Source organism: Mobula birostris, unplaced genomic scaffold (genome assembly GCF_030028105.1).
Source record: "Mobula birostris isolate sMobBir1 unplaced genomic scaffold, sMobBir1.hap1 scaffold_644, whole genome shotgun sequence".
In the NCBI taxonomy this organism is placed as follows: Eukaryota; Metazoa; Chordata; class Chondrichthyes; order Myliobatiformes; family Myliobatidae; genus Mobula; species Mobula birostris.
Window position 1 is genome coordinate 38,852 of NW_027278363.1, and position 19,389 is coordinate 58,240.

The following is a 19,389-nucleotide window of genomic DNA, read 5'->3' on the forward strand; positions in this document are numbered from 1 at the left end:
TCCCAGTGGCCACACATTTTAATTCCACATCCCATTCCCATTCTGACATGTCTATCCACGGCCTCCTCTACTGTAAAGATGAAGCCACACTCAGGTTGGAGGAACAACACCTTATATTCCGTCTGGGTAGCCTCCAACCTGATGGCATGAACATCGACTTCTCTAACTTCCGCTAAGGCCCCACCTCCCCCTCGTACCCCATCTGTTATTTTTTTTATGCACACATTCTTTCTCTCACTCTCCTTTTTCTCCCTCTGTCCCTCTGAATATACCCCTTGCCCATCCTTTGGGTCCCACCCCCCCTCCTTGTCTTTCTTCCCGGACCTCCTGTCCCATGATCCTCTCGTATCCCTTTTGCCAATCACCTGTCCAGCTCTTGGCTCCATCCCTCCCCCTCCTGTCTTCTCCTATCATTTTGGATCTCCCCCTGCCCCTCCAACTTTCAAATCCCTTACTCACTCTTCCTTCAGTTGGTCCTGACGAAGGGTCTCGGCTTGAAACGTCGACTGCACCTCTTCCTACAGATGCTGCCTGGCCTGCTGCGTTCACCAGCAACTTTGATGTGTGTTGCTTGAATTTCCAGCATCTGCAGAATTCCTGTTGTTTGCCACTTCTCAGCCCACTTCTGCATCCTATCAATATCTCTCTGCAATCTTCGACAATCCTCTACACTATCTACAACACCACCAACCTTTGTGTCGTCTGCAAACTTGCCAACCCACCCTTCTACTCCAACATCCAGGTCGTTAATAAAAAAAAAAAAATCACAATAAGTAGAGGTCCCAGAACAGATCCTTGTGGGACACCACTAGTCACAATCCTCCAATCTGAATGTACTCCCTCCACCACCACCCTCTGCCTTCTGCAGGCAAGCCAATTCTGAATCCACCTGGCCAAACTTCCCTGGATCCCATGCCTTCTAACTTTCTGAATAAGCCTACCGTGTGGAACCTTGTCAAACGCCTTACTAAAATCCATGTAGGTCACATCCACTGCACTACCCTCATCTATATGCCTGGTCACCTCCTCAAAGAACTCTATCAGGCTTGTTAGACATGATCTGCGCTTCACAAAGCCATGCTGACAGTCCCTGATCAGACCATGATTCTCTAAATGCCCATAGATACCATCTCTAAGAATCTTTTCCAACAGCTTTCCCACCACAGACGTACGGCTCACTGGTCTATAATTACCCGGACTATCCCTACTACCTTTTTTGAACAAGGGGACAACAATCGCCTCCCTCCAATCCTCTGGTACCATTCCCGTGGACAACGAGGACATAAGGATCCTAGCCAGAGGCCCAGAGGCTCAGCAATCTCTTCCCTCACCTCGTGGAGCAGCCTGGGGAATATTCCATCAGGCCCTGGGGACTTATCCGTCCTAATGTATTTTAACAACTCCAACACCTCCTCTCCCTTAATATCTACATGCTCCAGAACATCAACCTCACTCATATTGTCCTCACCATCATCAAGTTCTCTCTCATTGGTGAATACCAAAGAGAAGAATTCATTGAGGACCTCGCTCACTTCCACAGCCCCCAGGCACATCTTCCCATAATAAATCTGATTCTCATTACATAGTAGGCCCACGACTATGGTTTCCACAAAAGAAGCCGAGGTGGACAACAATATTCTCTTAAGTTCTGGGTTCCTTAGGGTTGTCATAGTCAGGGGTGGTGGGAGTGTTAGTGGAGATAAGCTCCCACTACCTATTAAATGCTCCCAATGGCATGCGTCTCAAATAGCCTCTGACAATCAAATCCAGCTTCTCGCCTTCACATGTAGCTTAGCTACTAAGACTGGTGGAACAGTTTCTACCGATAGAAGGAGCAAAGGTGGGTTACTGTCATCTTAAAACCAGTTGCTTTAGGCATATGGGGCTCGTTAGCCACGGTTGGCAGTTCATCTGGAAGGAAAACTGATCTCAGACCTCCCGCTGCCTTGCGGCTAGACCCCCTCATGGGGGAGGCTTCGGGAGTAAACCCCAAGGAAAAATCCAGAGCTGGAGTCCCTAAGGCAGTCCAAACTGGAGTTCAGTGCTGACTGGCAACTCCTGCAACACTGCTGGTACCAAACTGTGTTGGTCTTTGCCGATCAGCTGCGTGGAGAGGGGGAGTCTGCTATACGGGCAGCAGCTTGCTCTCTACATCGTATTGCCCTGACTTGCGTATCACGTAAACAGCTAGAATGGAATGTCCACGGTCGGCCCCAAACAACAGAGGACTCCCTCCAGTTTTCAGTGATTTGCAAAGTTCCTGCAATTTCCTCAAAGACGCTGGAACACATTGTTATCTGATCTCGGAGATTACTCTGCCTCGCCCGCACAGCTGCTCAGCAATCACGCAGGTAATGACGTGAACGGTCGCAATTCACCTGTACAGCACCCTTTTATCTGCACCCATTTCCTCCTTGGCATACATCCACTCGCTCTGTTGACTGTGATCGTAAATGGGCCACATCAGTAACACTAATTGTTTTTTTAAAATCTGACTGCACGACAAGAAAAGCTGAATAGCCAGGGTGGCAGGGTCAGCGATCCCGTTTGGCTTTCAATTCCCGCTGCTGTCTGTGAGGTGCTTGCACGTTCTCCCCGTGACCATGTAGGTATCCTCCCACAGTCTGAAGATGTACCGTTAGGGTTAGCGAGCTGTGGGCATCATCCTGCGCTGGTCACCTTCATTGCTGCTGTTTCACAGAGTTATACCACTGCTTCTTTTATTACGATAGTGTCAGTAACATTGCACTGTCTTACTGAGACAGGCAGCTAGCACCTGTCAACCTTCAGGCCGTGTCACTCAGGGTCCTGTGTTAATGTAATTTGTGAGTGTAACTGTCTGCATTGTGTGTGACTATACGTGCTGTCTTTTGTACCTCGTTTAGCTCTCTATGAACTGGACTGCTACGTTGGCACTGCAAGCACAGCCACACTTCTGGGCTATGCTCACTGATTTGATTTAACACAAATGATGTATTCCACTGTATGTTTCGATGTACTTGTGACAAATAAAGCTAATCTTCAATCTTTAATTTATTGGGATACAGTGCAGACAGGCCCTATGAACCGCACCTCCCAGCAACCCCCGATTTAACGTCAGCATAATCACTGGACAATTTACAATGACCAGTTAACCTACCAGCCAGTACATCTTCAGACTGTGGAAGGAAACCGAAGCACCCGGAGGAAACTCACACAGTCACAAGGAGAACGTTGCGATGGGAATCGAACCCGGGTCACTGGTACTGTAAAACGTTGTGTTAACCACTACACTACCGTGCGATGGGAATCGAACCCGGGTCGCTGGTAATGTAAAACGTTGTGTTAACCACTACACTACCGTGTCCTTGAGCACCCCTCAGGGTGAACACACACAGTTTCCACATGGATGAATCTTAAAAGTCAGTTCCATTCCTGTACTGAGTGTAACTCCACCACACAGCGGGGGACGGATAATTGTCCCTTACTAGTTTTCTGGGCAATCACTGGAAACAAATTATCGGGCTATTTGTCGCATGGCTTGAGAAGCAACAGAGAGAAGGTGGTTGAAACTCTGAACTAAGATGAGATGTGCTGCAAATACTCAGCAGTTCAGTCAGCAGCTGTGGAGAGTGAATCTTCAGTGTTCCAGACCGATCATCATCATCGTCATGTGCCGTGTTGTATGACGTGAGCGATCACGGTTACTGTTCCAGACCGATCATCATCGTCATGTGCCGTGTTGTACGATGTGAGCGATCACAGTTACTGTTCCAGACCGATCATCATCATCGTCATGTGCCGTGTTGTACGATGTGAGCGATCACGGTTACTGTTCCAGACCGATCATCATCGTCATGTGCCGTGTTGTATGACGTGAGCGATCACGGTTACTGTTCCAGACCGATCATCATCGTCATGTGCCGTGTTGTATGACGTGAGTGATCACGGTTACTGTTCCAGACCGATCATCATCGTCATGTGCCGTGTTGTATGATGTGAGCGATCACAGTTACTGTTCCAGACCGATCATCGTCGTCATGTGCCATGTTGTACAATGTGAGTGATCACGGTTACTGTTCCAGACCGATCATCATCATCGTCATGTGCCGTGTTGTACGATGTGAGCGATCACGGTTACTGTTCCAGACCGATCATCATCATCGTCATGTGCCGTGTTGTATGATGTGAGTGATCACGGTTACTGTTCCAGACCGATCATCATCATCGTCATGTGCCGTGTTGTACGATGTGAGCGATCACGGTTACTGTTCCAGACCGATCATCATCGTCATGTGCCGTGTTGTATGATGTGAGCGATCACGGTTACTGTTCCAGACCGATCATCATCATGTGCCGTGTTGTACGATGTGAGCGATCACAGTTACTGTTCCAGACCGATCATCATCGTCATGTGCCGTGTTGTATGATGTGAGCGATCACGGTTACTGTTCCAGACCGATCATCATCGTCATGTGCCGTGTTGTATGATGTGAGCGATCACGGTTACTGTTCCAGACTGATCATCATCATGTGCCGTGTTGTACGATGTGAGCGATCACAGTTACTGTTCCAGACCGATCATCATCGTCATGTGCCGTGTTGTATGATGTGAGCGATCACGGTTACTGTTCCAGACCGATCATCATCGTCATGTACCGTGTTGTATGATGTGAGCGATCACGGTTACTGTTCCAGACCGATCATCATCGTCATGTGCCGTGTTGTACGATGTGAGCGATCACGGTTACTGTTCCAGACCGATCATCATCGTCATGTGCCGTGTTGTACGATGTGAGCGATCACGGTTACTGTTCCAGACCGATCATCATCGTCATGTGCCGTGTTGTACGATGTGAGCGATCACGGTTACTGTTCCAGACCGATCATCATCGTCATGTGCCGTGTTGTATGATGTGAGTGATCACGGTTTTCCATCTGTCGTTCATCTGAGTTGTAATGAGTCCTTCAAAACTGATCCCCTCTATTCACCATGCGAATGGTCACAACACCATTTTATCGAGAAAATTACGTCACTCATTTCCTCCTTCAGGCAGATCCAGAAAATATATTCATATTTATTTAAATGTGGCAGGTAGAAGTTTGCTGTTAGCAAAGTACAGAAATAACTATTTAAAGTACTCCAGTGGCCTTTTGGGACATTGAGGTCAGCAATACAACAAATTCTTACCAGCGCAATTTTTTAAAAAAACGCTTTCTACAGTTCTGTGCAAAGGACTTAGGCACAAATATATATCGCTAGGGTGCCTGAGCCTTTTACACAGTCCTGTATTTGTCAACGTGGAGCGGAGAGCCAGTTTGTAAATCTGGTGGGAACAAATGATGTTGGGAATGGTGAGGGTGGATTGCTGCGAGGAGGGGGGGCAGGGGGCAGAGAAGGAGTGTCAGGGGTGGGTACAGACACACCCAGCCCTGAGACACCAGGCAAGGTCATTTGATTCCAAACAATTGGTTTATTGATCATTACAGAATGTCTCTCTGGTGCTTCCCGCTCCCTCCCCTCTCCTTCCCCTTTTCCCAACCATGATTCCCCTCTCCCTGCCCCCTTCCCACTCTCAGTCCACAATAGAGACCCAGATCAGAATCAGGTTTATCATCACTCACACGTCATGAAATTTGTTTTTTTTGTGACAGCAGTACAGTGCAATACATAAAATTACTACAGTACTGTGCAAAACACGAGGAAATCTGCAGGTGCTGGAAATTCAAGCAACACACCCAAAATGCTGGTGGAACGCAGCAAGCCAGATGGCATCCATTGGAAGAAGCACAGTCGACGTTTCGGGCCGAGACCCTTTGCCCTGACATTTTAACGTGCTCAAGAGCAATCTAACCCTTCCCACCCACATAACCCTCCATTTTTCCATTATTCATGTGCCTATCTCAGAATCTCTTAAATGTACCTAATCATGTTGGGGAAAAGGGGAAGGGAGAGGGGAGGGAGCAGGAAGCACCAGAGAGACATTCTGTAATGATCAATAAACCAATTGTTTGGAATCAAATGACCTTGCCTGGTGTCTCAGGGCTGGGTGTGTCTGCACTCACACCACCCCCCACCCATCACTCCTTCTCTGCCTCCTGTCCCACACCCTCACCACCCACCCATCCCCCCCTCGCGCGCGGCTCTCCACGCTCACCACTCCCAACAGATTTCCAAAATCATTCAGTGTGGGCCTTCAGGCTCCTGATTTCCACCCCAACGATACCCATAAGAAGCAGCGTGTTCCGGTTGGAGACCAGGAGAGGGTTTGTACTGAGACACTGCCTCTTGAAGAATTCTTGATGGTGGGGAGGAACGTGGCTGTGATGGAGCTGGCTGAGTCAACAAAGTGAATTAGACTTTTCCCACGCATCGGCAGGAGAAGTTTCCCCCTCCACAGTTCATCGCCAAACTCCCAACACCTCAGCATAGGTCAGGATGGGAACTGCCTCAACCTTAACCACATCATTGATCTGTATCACAACAATTCAATATTAGGGAGCACTCTTAGCTCTCATAGCCAAATGGCAAACGCAGCTCCCAAAACATGCAGAGCAGAATTCCAAAACAGCAATAACCTAATCTGTATTCTGAGGCATAATTTATTCTGGATTATTTTGCCTAGTATAGAGTCACAGAGCACAACAGCAGAAAGACGGTGCTGGCAGGGCGAGAACAGCGGAAATCAGATCTTTGGTGATGTGCACCGAGAGAGCAAATTCGTAAAGTAACTTTGAAGGTGAGTTCCTGGTTGCAATATCCCTTAAAACGTGCACATCAGTGAGATTCCCTGATTTCTTCATCACTATCCATCAGTATCAGCGTAAACTGATAATCTCAGCCAGTCCGCATACCGGCCGCTGTTCACTGTGACGGTTTCTTCAGCATAATCTGATAATCACGGCCAGTCCGCATATCGGCCGTTGACTGTTACTTCAGCACTGCAGAGTGCGTCAGGGTCCCGAGATTATGAACTACACTACATCTGTGCAGACTCTCTTCCCATAGGGTCGAGGAAGCTGATTATCACAGGACAAGGGAAACCAGGCAGACCTGAAAATCCTTACTGAGAATTCTCAATAGATGCACCCTCAGCCCCCACTATACAAGGTCAAACTGAAGTTTATTATCAGAGTATTGGTGGCAGGGTGGAGATACATCTCTATCAAAGGAGGTGTAAGGTGCTCCTTCCTACTGCTAGCCCAGAGGTCACCCTTGGGCAAGGAGTAGAACCTACTTTCGAAAGACTTTGAGAGTTATTTTTACCGTGCCCAGGGCCTGTTCTTTATCTAATTACAGTATTGCTTTGCACAGTTGTAACTATACATTATAATTATGTGGTTTTTGTCAGTTTTTTTAGTCTTGGTTTGTCTTGTGTTTCTGTGATATCATTCTGGAGGAACATTGTACCATTTCTTAATGCATGCATTACTAAATGACAATAAAAGAGAACTGTGTCCTTATAATCTACAAATCTAAATCTTAGCTAAGCCTCCCCACCCGATCAGGGTCACATGAAGCCATGGGAGCAGGTGGTGGATGATCGTATGAGCAGCCGGTGCAGATCACAAGTCCTGGTTATGTGACCACTGACACCAGGCAGACAATCTCTGACGAGTATTGATAATGGCTGGGGTCACTCCTGTCCCTAGATTCATTAAGATTGATTCTTGACCTCACAATCTACCTTATTATGGCCCTTGCACCCGGTAATCTGCATGCGTTGCACCTTCTGTGTAACTGTAACAGTCTATTCTGCATTCAGTTATTGCTTCTCCCTTGCACTACCTTGAAGTACTGGTGTAAAGAGATGACCTTGATAGTTGGAATGCAAAACCAAGTTTTTCACCGTACCTCAGTATATTTGATAATAATAACACAACAGTAATAATTGCAAACATGAGAAATCCTGCTGATCCTGGAGATCCAAAACAGACACAAAAATGCTGGAGGAACTCAGCAGACCAAACAGCAACGATGGGAAAGACATTTCGGGCGAAGACCCTTCTTCCTAATAATTGCAAGACTGGTTGCTAAGAGGCAGGAAAAGTCATTGGGGCGGGGGGGGGGGGGCGTTTACATTTTAAACTACATTTCCCTGATGGGAAGCCAACGTAGCTCTGTCAGCTTGGGATGAGGTGTGAAAGGAACTTGATGTGGTGTGTGATATAAACGGCAGTTTTGTCCTCCCAGTTCAGAGCTGATTTACTCACAACCAGTACACACCCTCATTCTTTAGAAGGTGTGCACAAGAGACTAAATCAATCGTCTACGGAGTTAACTCTGACTAGATTATCCCTAGCGTACCAGATGACGACAATTCAGACGAGTTAATGACACTTTCACTTTCAAATCTCTAAGCTAATTCACCAGAAAACTGCACCCTGTACTCACAGATTCTCTGTCACTTCGTCTATGTGATGATTTCAACGACCTATACTCACTGGTTCTGAAAGACTCAGAATTGCAGATGACTCTGGGCATAGTGTGGTTCGTTTAGTAACTGTGCTGGGGTGACATGGTGTGTAGTGGTTAGCACTGCAATTTACAGTGCAGACGACCCAGGTTCAATTCCCACCCCTGCCTGTAAGGGATTACACGTCTCCCCCTTGACCATGTGGGTTTCCCCCGACAGTCTAAAGATGTACCGGTTGGTAGGTTGCAAATTCACCTGTGATTAGGCTGGGGTTAACTCAGGGGATTGCCGGCCGGGAGGGGGGGGGGGGGGCAGCTTGAATTCCACGACGTCCTTCAATTAATAAATGCACTGATGATGTTGCTGCTGGGTAACGAAACATCTGCAAGCTAACAAGCCGGCTCGGCGAGCCACTCAACAACTGCTATGCTGGAATATCCGTATGTTTAACTGGGAAACGAGCACTCAGCAATGGCCTGTTTCCGTTGCCCAATATGTTGGCGTGACAAACAGTTTGTATCACTTCCCTTCCCTTTGACCCTGGGATGAATGAAAGCCTCACACCCCAAGCACAGCAGCTGTCACAGCCACAAAGTGCCTGCACAGTCCGGTGCACCGGAGATTGCCTGCCGAAGCAGAACACCAACAGCACACAGCACTTCCCCTTTTCGCAGCCTGTAACACTGGACACTAAAAGGCCACGCAAGTCCATCCTGGACACGGCTCTCAACGGTTCCCCTCGTAGAATGAGGAAAGATTTCATAGAGGTATATAAAATAATGAGGGGTATTGAGAGGGTAAATGCAAGCAGGCTTTTCCCATTAAGACCACAACTAGAGGTCATAGGTTAAGTGTGAAAGGTTAATTATACTTCCCTCAAGAGCATGGTTCGAGTATTTCCGCTGGAAGTAGTGGATGACTGAAGAAATTTGGATGGAAGGGGTATGGAGGGCTATGGTCCGGATGGGATGAGCCAGAATAACAGTTTGGCACAGACTGGAAGGGCTGGGAGAGTCTTGGACCAGAAGGCATAGGAAACATAATAGGACGTTTCTTTGGAACAGAGAACAGGAGCATTTCTTTTGCCAGAGGGTGGTGAATCTGTGGCATTCGTTGCTCCAAATCAGCCATGATTGAATGGTGGGGTAGGCTTGATGGGCAGAATGGCCTAATTCTGCTCCAGCGTTTATGGTCCTCACTCTCAAACATACCTGGGAGTTTTTACTGTGGGTTAAATGCTCCATCCAGGGAACAGTCTGTCTGCCTGAGTTGCCAATAAGACTCTGCAACTCCACACAGTTACACAGCTATGTCTGTTCCCAACTGTTCAAAGCACAGATCCCATATGTAAATCCCAAAGTGAAAAGGCCAGTGTGGTCAAATCTGCCTCCATCCGTACCAAATAATTAGGCAGAAAACCAGTTCAGCATACCCAGTCTGATAAAGCAGTACCCATTTGCCTAAAAGTCCCACCAAACGCTGAAAGAAGAGCAAACCTGCAAAAATGACTCTATTCACATCCCCAACCACTTCACTACATAAGGAATACTTTGAATGCAGCCAAACTGCGCACAGTCTTACTGTACAAACTGCTGTGGCTGTGTTTCAGAAGGAAGAGAAAACACTTTTCCTCTTACATTCTACCGAATGTGCAGATGAGAGTTAAAATCTCTAACTTCCATCGGGTTATCAGACTAGATTGCTCAGTGGCCACTTTATCAGCGTCCTCCTGTACCTAACAAAATGGCCACCGAGTGTATGTTCATGGCCTTCTGCTGCTGTAGCCCGTCCACTTCAGGGTTCAACGTGTTGTGTGCTCAGAGACGTTCTTCTGCACATCACTGTTGTAATGTGTGGCTATTTGAGTTACTGTCAGCTTGAACCGGTCTGGCCATTCTCCTCTGACCTCTCTCATTAACAAGGCATTTTCACCTACAGAACTGCCGCTCACTGGATGTTTTATTTTGTTTTTCACACCATTCTCTGTAAACTCTGCATGACAATTCCAGGAGATCAGCAGTTTCTGAGATACTCAAACATGGCCCCACCAATCATTCTGGGGTCAGAGTCACTTTCGTCACATTTCTTCCCGATTCTGATGTTTGCTCTGAACAACAACTGTTTCAATGGTACTGTGATGTTTTCTATTCGGTGTTTTTGGCCGTTTGCGCGATTCTGTCAGCTTGAGCCAGTCTGGCCATTCTCCTCTGACCTCTCTCATTAACGAGGCTTTTTCACCCACAGAACTGCCACTCACTGAATGTTTTCTGTTTTTCACACCATTCTCTGTAAACTCTAGAGACTAGTGTGTGTGTGTGTGTGTGTGTGTGAAGATCCCAGGAGATCAGCAGTTTCTGAGATACTCAAACCACCCCATCTGGCACCATGATCAAAGTCAGTTAGATCACATTTCTTCCCCATTCTGGTGTTCGGTTTGAACAACCACTGAACCTCTTGACCACGTCTGCATGCCGATTAGATATCTGCATTAACAAGCAGGTGCACCTAATGACTGTAGACACTCAACCCCCACGTAGATTCTCAAACTTTCAGCTCCCTGGCTGAAAGGCAAGGGAGCTGTACCACACATTTAGCAACAATAACATCAAGCTGACATTGAAGTGCTGCCTTGAAGAAAACACCCAGTACTTTTAAACCAAGCATGACGCAAATTCATGGAAATATCCAGTGCAAGGTTCACTCGAGCTTGAAGATTAGCAGGTGATACCATGCAATGAGTCTGTCTATTAATAACTGTGAAGAAACAGTAATATTTAAATAGACAATTTCTACAGCTTGAAGTCCCTCCCCATTAACTTTGTAACCAGCTAATTATACTGTACAGCATGCTAACAGGGAAATGCAGACCCATTTCAAGTTCCCACAACCAGATGTGCTGATGATAAATAATTTCTGCTCGAGTTATGGAAAACTCCCTTGCATTTTATCCCCTAATTCTACAGAACCTTTTACAATTGTCAAAGGTAAAAGTACAGGCAACACACACAAAATGCTGGTGAAACGCAGCAGGCCAGGCAGCATTTATAGGAAAAGTATAAATCACCATATTTATCAACCTAGAGATTCATTCTCTTGCAGGCATACTCAGTAAATCCTATAACCATAATAGAATCAACAAAAGCTTGCACCCAACAGGACAGACAACCAGTGCGCAAAAGACAACCAACTGTGCAAATACAAAAGAAAAAAAACTAAGTAATAAAAATAAATAAATAAGCAATAAATATTGAGAACATGAGATGAAGAGGAGTCCATAGGTTGTGGGAGCATTTCAGTGATGGGGCAAGTGAAGTTACCCCTCTGGTTGAGGAGCCTGATGGTTGAGGGGTAATAACTGTTCCTGAACCTGGTGGTGTGGGACCTGAGGCTCCTGTACCTCCTTCCTGATGGCAGCGGCGAGAAGAGAGCATGGCCTGGGTGGTGGGGGTCCCTGATGTTCGTTGCTGCTTTCCAACCTCAGTGCCCTTTGTAGTCATCAGTGAAGGCAACAGATGGAGGCACAAGCACAAGATGGGGGCAGAATTAAACCATTTGGCCCATTAAACCCTGGTTTCGGATCTCATCCAGCACCATACGACAGGAGCACAATGCTGTACGTGTGCTCTTGCCCTGAACGCAGCGACCAATGTACCTCCAGAGGGCATGGAAGGGGGGAAAGGAAAGGAAGCTCTTCCCTCCCCCCTTTGTCCTGACTCAAGCACCATCATTAAAAACAGATCATCCATGTAATATCGCTGTGCATGGGATGGCTGGCAAACTGCAATGAGCAATTACTTCATAGTAAGTTGCTGGGTATAAGCAATTCAGCCCATCGAGTCTACTTCACCATTCGATCTTAACCCCATTCTCCTGTCTTCTCTCCATAACCTTTGAAGCCCTGACGAATCAAAAACCAATCAGCCTCCACTTAAAATACACCAGCTGTTTGTGGCAATAAATTCCACAGATTCATCACCCTCTGGCTAAAGAAATTCCTCCTCATCTCTCTTCTAATTGGACGTCCCTCTATTCTGAGGTTGTGTCCTCTGGTCCTAGACTCCCCCACTATAGGAAACATCCTCTCCACATCCACTCTATCTGTGTCCTCTGGTCCTAGACTCCCCCACTATAGGAAACATCCTCTCCACATCCACTCTATCTGTGTCCTCTGGTCCTAGATTCCCCCACTGTAGGAAACATCCTCTCCACATCCACTCTATCTGTGTCCTCTGGTCCCAGACTCCCCACTATAGGAAACATCCCCTCCACATCCACTCTATCTGTGTCCTCTGGTCCTAGACTCCCCCACTATAGGAATCATCCTCTCCACATCCACTCTATCTGCGTCCTCTGGTCCCAGACTCCCCCACTATAGGACACATCCCCTCCACATCCACCCTATCTGTGGCCTCTGGTCCTAGACTCCCCCACTATAGGAAACATCCTCTCCACATCCACTCTATCTGTACCCTCTGGTCCTAGACTCCCCCACTATAGGAAACATCCCCTCCACATCCACTCTATCTGTGTCCTCTGGTCCCAGACTCCCCCACGATAGGAAACATCCTCTCCACATCCACTCTATCTGTGGCCTCTGGTCCTAGACTCCCCCACCATAGGAGACATCCTCCCTACATCCACTCTATCTGTGTCCTCTGGTCCTAGACTCCCCCACTGTAGGAAACATCCTCTCCACATCCACTCTATCTGCGTCCTCTGGTCCCAGACTCCCCCACTATAGGACACATCCCCTCCACATCCACCCTATCTGTGGCCTCTGGTCCTAGACTCCCCCACTATAGGAAACATCCTCTCCACATCCACTCTATCTGTACCCTCTGGTCCTAGACTCCCCCACTATAGGAAACATCCCCTCCACATCCACTCTATCTGTGTCCTCTGGTCCTAGACTCCCCCACTGTAGGAAACATCCTCTCCACATCCACTCTATCTGTGTCCTCAGGTCCTAGACTCCCCCACTATCGGAAACATCCCCTCCACATCCTCTCTATCTGTGTCCTCTGGTCCCAGACTCCCCACTATAGGAAACATCCCCTCCACATCCACTCTATCTGTGTCCTCTGGTCCTAGACTCCCCGACTATAGGAAACATCCTCTCTACATCCACTCTATCTGTGTCCTCTGTCCTAGACTCCCCCACTATAGGAAACATCCCCTCCACGTCCACTCTATCTCTGGCCTCAAGTCCTAGACTCCCCCACTATAGGAAACATCCTCTCTACATCCACTCTATCTGTGTCCTCTGGTCCTAGACTCCCCCACTATAGGAAACATCCCCTCCATGTCCAATCTATCTGTGTCCTCTGGTCCTAGACTCCCCCACTATAGGAAACATCCCCTCCAGATCCACTCTATCTGTGTCCTCTGGTCCTAGACTCCCCCACGACAGGAGACATCCTCTCCACATCCACTCTATCTGCGGATTCTGGAATCATGCTGGGTCAAAGAGACTGTGTTGCTTGGATTTCCAGCAACCGCAGATTTTGTCCAGCCCGTTCCACGTCAAGCCTCAGCCCAAAGCCAGCGGCTGCAGATGACACAACCGCAGCCTGACAGCGGAAAAAAGAGGCAGGGTAACTGAGCGCCGGCGGACACGGAGCAGATCGCCGCCAGCGGCGCGGAGAGGAGAGGAGGAAAGGAAAGGCAAAGAGACTACATACATTAAAACTGACTCACAGGCTTTGACTCGCAGCGTCGGGGCTGTCGAGTGACGGCCACCTCACCAGCCTTCTCGCCCTTTGATTGGACGCTTCAGAGCACGACCGCACAGCTATTGGACCAGCCGAGCGTCCATCACCTGCCCCGCTCCCTCCGTCCCTCCCACCTCCCTTTAACGGCCCTCCGGTTTAACGTCGGGACGGGGAAGACTCACCACCCCGGGCTCGGAGTCTTTCCGATGGCTGACCGGCCGCCCCCACCAGCTCGACGGCGTCGCTTCGTTGGCGACTGAACGGAAGGTTCGCCAGCCTCCGGTCTCTCTCAGCGACGATGGCGGCACCGGACACGTCTTCCCGATCCCCCTCCCCCCGCGCTCGAGCGGAGAGCTGCTGCCGTCAGCCCGACCCACGTGACTGCCACGTCGCCCGACGCATGCGCGTCTCCCGCTGAACCCCCGCAGCGCCCGCCCGCCCCCTGTCGTGAGAAAGGCGGGGCCACGATTTAAAGGGATCCTGTCCTTAGAAGCTGGTTTAATATCAAAGTTCAAATTATATTTAATATCAAAGTGCATGATTATATATACAACTCTATTTATATACATCCCTGATATTCATTTTCTTGCGAGAATACTCAATTAATCCATATTAGAATAATATTCATAACAGGTTTAATGACAGACCACGCCAACTTGGGCGCTGAACCAGTTTGCAACAAACGACAAAAACTGCGCAAACACAAAACGAAGGAAATAATAATAGGTAAATAAGCAATAAATACGGAGAACCTGAGATGAAGAGTCTCCCTAGAGCGAGGGGTTTAGATGGGCTGGAGTTTGCTAGGTGTGTTCAGGAAGGTTTCTTGGCACAATATGTAGATAAGCCTACAAGAGGAGAGACTGAACTTGATTTGGTATTGGGAAATGAACCTGGTCAGGTGTCAGATCTAAGTGGTAGAGCATTTTGGAGATAGTGATCATTATTCTATCTCCTTTACAATAGCATTGGAGATAGACAAGTTAGAAAAGGGTTTAATTGGAGTAAGGGGAATTATGAGGCTATCAGGCAGGAAATTGGAAGCTTAAATTGGAAACAGATGTTCTCAGGGAGAAGTACGGAAGAAATGTGGCAAATGTTCAGGGGATACTTGTGTGGAGTTCTGCATAGGTGCATTCCAATGAGATAGGGAAAGTTATGGTAGGGTACAGGAACCATGGTGTACAAAAGCTGTAATAAATCTAGTCAAGAAGAAAAGCCTACAAAAGGTTCAGAGAGCTAGGTAATGTCAGAGAGCTAGAAGATTATAAGGCTAATAGGAAGGAGCTTAAGAAGGAAATTAGGAGAGACAGAAGGGGCCATGAGGAGGCATTGGCAGGCAGGATTAAGGAAAACCCCAAGGCATTCTACAAGTATGTGAAGAGCAAGAGGATAAGACGTGAAAGAATAGGACCTATCAAGTGTGACAGTGGGAAAGTGTGTATGGAACTGGAGGAAATGGCAGAGGTACTTAATGAATACTTTACTTCAGTATTCACTAGGGAAAGGATATTGGTGATTGTAGTGATGACTTGCAGCGGACTGAAAAACTTGAGCATTTAGATATTAAGAAAGAGGATGTGCTGGAGCTTTTGGAAAGCATCAAGTTGGATAAGTCACTGGGACCAGACGGGATGCACCCCAGGCTACTGTGGGAGTCGGGGGAGGAGATTGCTGAGCCTCTGGCGATGATCTTTGCATCGTCAATGGGGATGGGAGAGGTTCCAGAGGATTGGAGGGTTGCGGATGTTGTTCCTTTATTCAAGAAAGGGAGTAACCCAGGAAATTATACACCAGTGAGTCTTACTTTAGTGGTTGGTAATTTGATGGAGAAGATCCTGAGAGGTAGGATTTATGAACATTTGGAGAGGTATAATATGATTAGGAATAGTCAGCATGGCTTTGTCAAGGGCAGGTCGTGCCTTATGAGCCTGATTGAATTTTTGAGGATGAGACTAAACACATTGATGAAGGAAGAGCAGTAGATGTAGTGTATATGGATTTCAGCAAGGCATCTGATAAGGTACCCCATGCAAGGCTTATTGAGAAAGTAAGGAGGCATGGGATCCAAGGGGACATTGCTTTCTGGATCCAGAATTGACTTGCCCACAGAAGGCAAAGAGTGGTTGTAGACGGGTCATATTCTGCATGGAGGTCGGTGACCAGTGGTGTGCCTCAGGGATCTGTTCTGGGGCCCTTACTCTTTGTGATTTTTATAAATGACCTGGATGAGGAAGTGGAGGGATGGGTTAGTAAATTTGCTGATGACACAAAGGTTGGAGGTGTTGTGGATAGTGTGGAGATTACAGCAGGACATTGATAGGATGCAAAACTGGGCTGAGAAGTGGCAGATGGAATTCAACCCAGATAAGTGTGAAATGGTTCATTTTGGTAGGTCAAATATGATGGCAGAATATAGTATTAATGATAAGACTGCTGGCAGCGTGGAGGATCAGAGGGATTGGGGTCCGAGTCCATAGGACACTCAAAGCTGCTACACAGATTGACTCTGTGGTTAAGAAGGCATACGATGCATTGGCCTTCATCAACCGTGGGATTAAGTTTAAGAGCCAAGAGGTAATGTTGCAGCTATATAGGACCCTGGTCAGACCCCACTTGGAGTACTGTGCTCAGTTCTGGTCGCCTCACTACAGGAAGGATGTGGAAGACATAGAAAGGATGCAGAGGAGATTTACAAGGATGTTGCCTGGATTGGGGAGCATGCCTTATGAGAATAGGTTGAGTGAACTTGACCTTTTCTCCTTGGAGCGACGGAGGATGAGAGGTGACCTGATAGAGGTGTATAAGATGATGAGAGGTATAGATTGTGTGGATAGTCAGAGGCTTTTTTCAGGGCCGAAATTGCTGACATGAGAGGGCACAGTTTTAAGGTGCTTGGAAGTAGGTACAGAGGAGATGTCAGGGATAAGTTTTTTACTCAGAGAGTGGTGAGTGCGTGGAATGGGCTGCTGGCAACAGTGGTGGAGGCCGATACGATAGGGTCTTTTAAGAGACTCTTGCATAGGTACATGCAGCTTAGAAAAATAGAGGGCTATAGGTAAGCCTAGTGATTTCTAAGGTAGGGACATGTTCGGCACAACTTTGTGGGCCAAAGGACCTGTATTATGCTGTAGGCTTTCTATGTTTCTAAGAGACCTTGAAAGTGAGTCCGTAGGTTCTGGGAACAGTTCAGTGATGGGGCAAGTGAGGTTGAATGAAATTATCCCTCTGGTTCGGGAGCTGATGGTTGAGGGGTAATAACTGTTCCTGAACCTGGTGGTGTGGGACCTGAGGCTCCTGTACCTCCTTCCTGATGGAATCAGTTCAGAGTTGAGGTTATCCCCTCTGGTTCAGGAGCCTGATGGTTGAGGGGTAATAACTGTTCCTGAACCTGGTGGTGTGGGACCTGAGGCTCCTGTACCTCCTTCCCGATGGCAGCAGTGAGAAGGGAGCCTGGCCTGGGTGGTGGAGTCCCTGATGATAGATGCTGCTTTCCTGTGACAGTGTACCGTGTAGATGTGCTCAATGGTGGGGAGGGCTTTACCCATGATGGACAGGGCCAAATTCACTACCTTTTGTAGGATTTTCCATTCGAGGACATTGGTGTTTCCACACCAGGCCGTGATGCAGCCAGTCGATATACTCTGCACTACACATCTACAGAAGTCTGTCTAAGTTGTAGATATCACGCCGAATCCTCACAAACTCTCAGGAAGTAGAGACACCGCTGTGCTTTATTCGTAATTGCTCTTATGGGTCAACTCTGAAATGATAACACTGGGGAATTTAAAGTTGCTGACCCTCTCCACCTCTGATTCCCCCGATGAGGACTGGCTCACAGACGTCCGGTTTCCTCCTCCTGCAGTCGATAATCAGCTCCTTAGTGCTGCCGACATTGACGGACAGGTTGTTATTGTGGCACCACTCAGAGTTTCAGTCTCGGTCCTGCAGGCGGATTCATCACCACCTTTGATTCAGCCCATGACAGTGCTGTCTATCTGAAGGGGATGCTGATGGGTTCTTGATTAGTCGGGGCGTCGAATGTCACGGGGAGAAGGCAGGAGAACGGGGTTGAGAGGGATAATATATCAGCGTCTTGAATATGGCTCAGGAGCTGTGCTCGGCCTCACAGTCATGGGTGTAGAGAGAGGACAGCAGGGGGCCGAGCACACAGCCCTGAGCCTGTGGAGGAGACGTCATTGCCAATTGGAACTGACAAGTCAGGAAATCGAGGATCCAATTCCCCAGGGAGGTACTGAGGCCAAGTCCTTGAAGCTTATTGATTAGATTTGAAGTAATCTACTGTGGCGGAGTCCAGGACCAGAGGGCACAGCTTCAGAAGACGAGGACATCCCGTTCAAACAGAGATGAGGAAGAATCCAGTATCCTCTTCAAGACCCACTGGGGGGGGGGGGGGTTGATGGACAGTAATAATCGTATTTTAATTTGAAACTATAATTAGCTGGTGGGGCTGTGGAATTCATCGCCACAGGTGGCTGTGGGTATATTTAAAGTGGATGTTGACGGGGAGAAGCGGGAGAATGGGGTTGAGAGGGATAGTAAATCAGCCATGGAGCAGACTTGATGGGCTGAGTGGCCTGATTCTGCTCCTGCCTCATGCTTTGAGAGCCCAATTCCCAGATCATCTGCTGAGGCAGTTCGCAGCCGCCTTGTCGTGAGCTCTTATCTCAGCAGCGTCAGCGTTGCTCCTGGGGGCTCGGATTTGTCACCAGCAGTGCCGAGCGGAAGCTGGGCCTGGAACCACTCCCGCCATTCACCACAGCGTGACACATTGCACCAGAGGCAGACTGCGCAAAGCCGTGTTCAACCACAGGCCCAAGTGGCTGGTAAACTCGACCCCAAAAACGTCCCTCACTGTCCGCTTCCCTTCCTTAAACCAATTCCCGCACTTCAGTGTGAACACAGCGACACACGCAAACTGCTGCAGGGACTCAGCAGGTCGGGCAGCGTCCACAGAGAGAAACTTCAGGACTCTGAGTCCCAGTGAAGAGTCTGGGTCTGAAACGACAACTCTTTATTCCTCTCCATGGCTGCCTTCCGTCCCTTCCCCCTTCCATCCCCATTCCCCCTTCCGTCCCTTCCCCCTTCCGTCCCATTTCCCCTTCCGTCCCTTCCCCTTCTGTCCCCATCCCTCCTTCTGTCCCATTCCCCCTTCTGTCCCGTCCCTCTTCTGTCCCATTCCCCCTTCTGTCCCCATTCCCCCTTCTGTCCCATTCCCCCTTCTGTCCCCATTCCCCCTTCTGTCCCCATTCCTCCTTCCG

General features: G+C 48.2%; 1 protein-coding gene across 2 annotated transcripts in view; it reads right to left on the reverse strand.

Annotated features, from left to right (window-relative positions):
• LOC140193633 (syntaxin-5-like) overlaps window positions 1-14,490 on the reverse strand; it is a 49,857-nt gene extending 35,367 nt beyond the window's left edge. Inside the window, exon 1 of one of the 2 annotated variants that reach the window (XM_072250792.1) lies at window positions 14,290-14,490. The gene's annotated coding sequence lies outside the window, so the exon portion shown is untranslated. Of the gene's footprint in view, window positions 1-14,093; window positions 14,165-14,289 lie in introns of those variants that run through there. The other variant, XM_072250793.1, reaches the window with a different exon arrangement.
• Window positions 14,491-19,389: the final 4,899 nt, after the last annotated feature.